Genomic DNA, 5,640 nt, shown 5'->3' on the forward strand with positions numbered 1-5,640 from the left:
AAAATCTTCCTGCCACATAATAATAATAACACAAAATATACAGAACAAGAAAAAATATTAAAAGCAGCAAGAGAAAAAGGCCGAGTAACATACAATAGCAAACCTATCAGAATTACTCCCGACTTCTCAGCAGAAACCATGGAAGCCAGAAGGGCTTGGACAGAGGTCTTGCAAACCCTAAGAAAACACAGATGCCAGGCAAGATTACTATATCCAGAGAAACTATCAATAACTGTTGACCGAGAAAACAAGATGTTCCATGACAAAAACAAATTCAAACAGTACCTAGCCACAAATCTGGCTTTACAAAAGTTACTAGAAGTAAAACTCCAGCCCAAAGGGTCAAATTACAACAAAAACTACATGGGAAATAGATAACTACACCACCGCAAAATCACAACATCACAAAATCTCAACTGTAACAAATAGCAAAAATGAAGGGACTTAGCAGTCACTGGTCATTAATATCTCTCAGCATTAATGGTCTCAATTCTCCAATAAAACAACACAGACTAACTGAGTGGATGCACAAACATGACCCAACAATCTTCTGCATTCAAGAAACACATCTCAACCACAAGGACAGACATTGCCTCAAAGTAAAAGGTTGGGGAAAAATATTTCAAGCAAATGGTCACAAGAAGCAAGCTGGGGTAGCCATTCTAATATCTAATAAGATAGACTTTCAACCAAATCAATCGAAAGGGATGAGGAAGGATATTTCATACTCATCAAAGGTAAAGTCAACCAAGAACACATCACGATTTTGAACATCTATGCTTCTAATACAAGGACACCCACATTTGTAAAAGGGCTATTAACAAAGCTTAAACCACTCATCAATCCCCACACATTAATAGTGGGAGACTTCAATGCCCCACCTTCACTGAAGGATAGGTCTTTGAATCAAAAACTAAGCCAAGAAATAACTTCATTAACCAATGTCATGGATCAAATGGATCTAACAGATATCTACAGAAATTTTCACCCTAACCCAAAGGATTATACCTTCTTCTCAGCACCTCATGAAACATTCTCTAAAATTGGTCACATAGTAGGTCACGAAGCAAGCCTCAACAGATACAAGAAGATTGAAATAATACCTTGTATCTTATCAGATCACCATGGTCTAAGGCTGGACTTCAACAACAACAGAAATAACAAAAAGCCTACTCACAAGTGGAAACTAAACAACTCTCTACTTAATGACACCTGGGTCAAGGAAGAAATAAAAGACTTCCTGAAATTCAATGAAAATGATGAAACAACATACCCAAATTTGTGGGACACATTGAAAGCAGTGCTAAGAGGAAAATTCATAGCACTAAGTGCCTTTAAAAAGAAAATGGAAGCATTCCACATAAACAACTTAACAACACATCTGGAATCCCTAGAAAAAAAAAGAAGCAGAAACACCCAAGAGGAGTAGACTTCTGGAAATAATCAAACTCAGGGCTGAGATCAATAAATTAGAAACAAAGAGAACAATTCAAAGAATCAACAAAACCAAGAGCTGCTTCTTTGAGAAAATTAACAAGATAGACAAACCGTTAGCCAAACTAACTAAAAGACAGAGAAACACTATCCAAATCAACAAAATCAGAAATAAAAAGGGAGACATAACAACAGACACCGAAGAAATACAAAGAACCATAAGAACCTATTTTAAAGGCATTTGTGCCACAAAATTTGAAAAATCTAAGGGAAATGGACAATTTTCTCAACAGATTCCATTTGCCAAAAGTGAATCAAAATCAGATAAACAAATTGAATAGCCCTATTTTGCCTATAGAAATAGAAGCAATCATTGATAGTCTCCCAACCAATAAAAAAGCCCAGGACTAGATGGCTTCAGGGCAGAATTCTACCAGTCCTTCAAAGAGGAGCTAATACCGATACTCTTCAAGCTATTCCAAAAGATAGAAATGGATGGAACATTACCAAACTCTTTCTTTCAGACCATAGTCACGTTGATACCTAAACCCCACAAAGACCCAACAAAAAAAAGAGAATTTCAGACCAATTTCTCTTATGAACATTGATGCAAAAATACTCAATAAAATCCTCACAAAATGAATACAAGACATATCAAAGGCATCATTCACCATGACCAGGTAAGCTTCATTCCAGGCATGCAAGGATGGTTTAACATATGGAAATCCATCAATGTAATCCACCATATAAACAAACTGAAAGAGAAAAACCACATGATCATCTCCTTAGATGCAGGAAATCCAACACCCATTCATGTTTAAAGTTCTGGAGAGATTGGGAATACAAGGCACATACCTAAACATAATAAAGGCTATATACAGCAAGCCAATAGCCAACATTAAATTAAATGGAGAGATACTCAAGGAAATCCCTCTAAAATCGGGGACCAGACAAGGCTGCCCGCTTTCTTCACATCTCTTCAATATAGTACTGGAAGTTCTAGCCAGAGCAGTAAGACATCAAAAGGAGATCAAGGGGATTCAAATGGTAAAGGAGAAGTCAAATTATCCTTATTTATATGATAGTGTATATAATGGACCCCTCAAATTCCACCAGAGAACTCCTACAGCTGATAAACACCTTCAGCAAATTGGCTGGATACAAAATTAACTCAAAAGAGTGAGTAGCTTTCCTATATACAAATGACAAACAGGCAGAGGAAGAAATTAGGAAAACTACACCCTTCACGATATCCCAAAGCAATATAAAATATCTAGGAGTAACTCTAACCAAGCAAGTGAAGTACTTATTTGAAAAAACTTTAGATCTCTGAAGAAAGAGATTGAAGATGACATCAGAAGATGGAGGGATCTACCTTGTTCGTGGATCAGGAGAATTAACATAGTAAAAATGGCCATATTACCAAAAGCAGTTTACAGATTCAAGGCAATCCTTATCAAAATACCTACAAAATATTTTGAAGATATTGAAAGATCAATTCTCAACTTCATATGGAGAAACAAAAAGCATAGAATAGCAAAAACAATTCTATACAATAAAAGATCCTCCAGAGCAATCTCCATACCTGATCTCAAGCTGTACTATAAAGCAACAGTAATTAAAACAGCATGGTACTGGCACAGCAACAGGCTGGCTGATCAGTGGAATTGAATCAAAGATCCAGAAATGAATCCACACACATATGGTCACTTGATTTTTTACAAAGAAGCCAAATCCATTCAATGGAAAAAGGATAGCATCTTCAACAAATGGTGCTGGTCTAACTGGATGTCTACATGTAGAAAAATGCAACTAGACCCCTATTTGTCACCATGCACAAAACTCAAGTCCAATTGGATTAAAGACCTCAACATAAAAAAAAAAAATAAAGACCTCAACATAAAACCAGAGACATTAAATCAGTTAGAAGAAAAAGTGGGGAAGAGTCTGGAACACATAGGCACAGGAGTCAACTTCCTGAACAGAACACCAACAGCCCAGGCCTTAAGGTCAACAATTAATAAATGGGACCTCATGAGCCTGAGAAGCTTCTGTAAGGCAGGAGAGACTGTAAACAGAACAAAGCAACAGCCTACAGACTGGGAAAAGATCTTCACCAACCCTACATCTGACGAAGGTCTAATATCCAAAATGTATAAAGAACTCAAGAACTTAAACACTATCAAACTGAATAACCCAATTGAGAAATGGGGCTCAGAACTAAACAGAGAATTCTCAAAAGAGGAATATCAAATGGCTGAGAAACACTTAAATGCTCGACCTCATTAGTCATCAGAGAAATGCAAATCAAAACAACACTGAGGTTCCATCTTACAACCATCAGAATGGCTAAGATAAAAAACTCAAGTGACACCACATGTTGGCAAGGATGTGGAGAGAGATGAGCACTCCTTCATTGCTGGTGGGAGTGCAAACTAGTACAACCACTTTTGAAATATATCTAGTGCTTTCTCAGAGAAATGGGAATAGGGCTCCCTCAAGACCCAGCTATTCCACTCCTTGGAATATACCCAGAAAATGCTCTACCACACAACAGGGACATATGCTCAACCATGTTTATAGATGCCTTATTGATAATAGCCAGAACATAGAAACAGCCTAAGTGTCCCTCAGTAGAAGAATGGATAAAGAAACTGGTACATTTACACTATGGAATTCTATTCAGCTATTAAAAACAAGGAATTCCAGAAATTTGTGGACAAATGGATTGAACTAGAAATTATCATAATGAGTGAGTTCACCCAGAAGCAAAAAGAGACAAATTGTATATACTCACTTATATTGAGACACTAGCCCAAGGGGCATGTCCCATGAAAGATGTTACTTATCAGGAAAGTGGATAAGAGGGGAAGACACCCTATTGGGACTTTAGGTGAGAGAAGCATGGGAGAATGGGGAAATAGAAGGATCCAGAGGGTCTGGGAAACCTACAAGAAGAACATTATGACAGGTGGATAAGGGTCCTGGGGTCCTTCCTGCTCAAACTGTGGCACCAGCCAAGGAAAATATAGGCAGTAAACTTCGAACCCCTACCCAGACCTAGCCGACGGACAAGACATTCTCCACCATTGAGTGGTGAGTGAGATCTGACTTTCATACAAACTCTGGGGCCCCATTTCTGACCACGTCCCCTTGAAGGGGAAGCCTGGTGGCACTCAGAGGAAGGATAACAGGCTACTAAGAAAAGACGTGATACCCTATGAGCATATACAGGGTGAGGAGGACCCCCTCAGTCACAGACACAGAGGAGGGGAGTAGGTAGGAAGCGGGAGGGAGGGAGAAATGGAAAGATACAAGGGATGGGCTAAAAATTTAGATGTAACATGAATAAATTAATTTTAAAAAGAAACGTGCACATATAACAGTGCTTAGCCTATACAACAAATATGCACAATGAAAATAAAAATGGAATAAAAATTATCTTCTTAAATTATTTCTGAGATTGTAGTTTCTGCATCACAGTCCTGTCCTCTTCCTGTTCCCTCAGGATATGAGGAAGGGAGCACAAGCAGGTGGAACCAGACCTCTCTGGAAGACTTCATCCTTCAAGGGCTCTTTGATGACTCCTTCAACCACCATTGTCTTTTCCTCTTCACCATGCTGGCCTTCCTTACCGCAGTGAGTGGCAACAGCCTCACCATCCTCCTCATCTGCTATGACTCCCGTCTGTACACACCAATGTACTTCCTGCTCAGCCAGCCGTCCCTCATGGATCTGATGCACATCTCCAGAACAGTCCCCAAGATGGCTAGCAACTAACTGTTCAGCAAGAAATCCATCTCTTTTGCCAGCTGTGTGATTCAGCACTTTCTATATCTGTCTCGGGGTGGTGCAGAGTGTGTTCTCCTGGCCCTCATGTCCTATGACTACTATGTTGCCATCTGCCACCCCATACACTACACTGTGCTCATGAGCAGAAGAGTGGGAGTGATGATGGCTGTCATGTCATGGTTGGGCGCATCTGTGAACTCCCTAATCCACACAGCCATCTTCATGAGCTTCCATTTCTGTGGATCAGGAATCATTCACCGCTTCTACTGTGAATATCCAGCTCCTGAGAAGCTGGTGTGTGGGGAAATCACTGTGTATGGGAACACAGTGTACATCAGCAGTGTTGCACGTCTTTTCCTCCCCATCATTCTCATCTCTGCAGCTTATGGATTCATTCTCCACAGCGTCTTCTAA

The 5,640-nt window shown here is 39.5% G+C and overlaps 1 pseudogene; it reads left to right on the forward strand.

Annotated features, from left to right (window-relative positions):
• Positions 1 to 4,272: 4,272 nt before the first annotated feature.
• LOC127203350 (olfactory receptor 2AE1-like) lies at positions 4,273 to 5,640 on the forward strand (annotated as a pseudogene).

This window comes from Acomys russatus, chromosome 19, assembly GCF_903995435.1.
Source record: "Acomys russatus chromosome 19, mAcoRus1.1, whole genome shotgun sequence".
In the NCBI taxonomy this organism is placed as follows: Eukaryota; Metazoa; Chordata; class Mammalia; order Rodentia; family Muridae; genus Acomys; species Acomys russatus.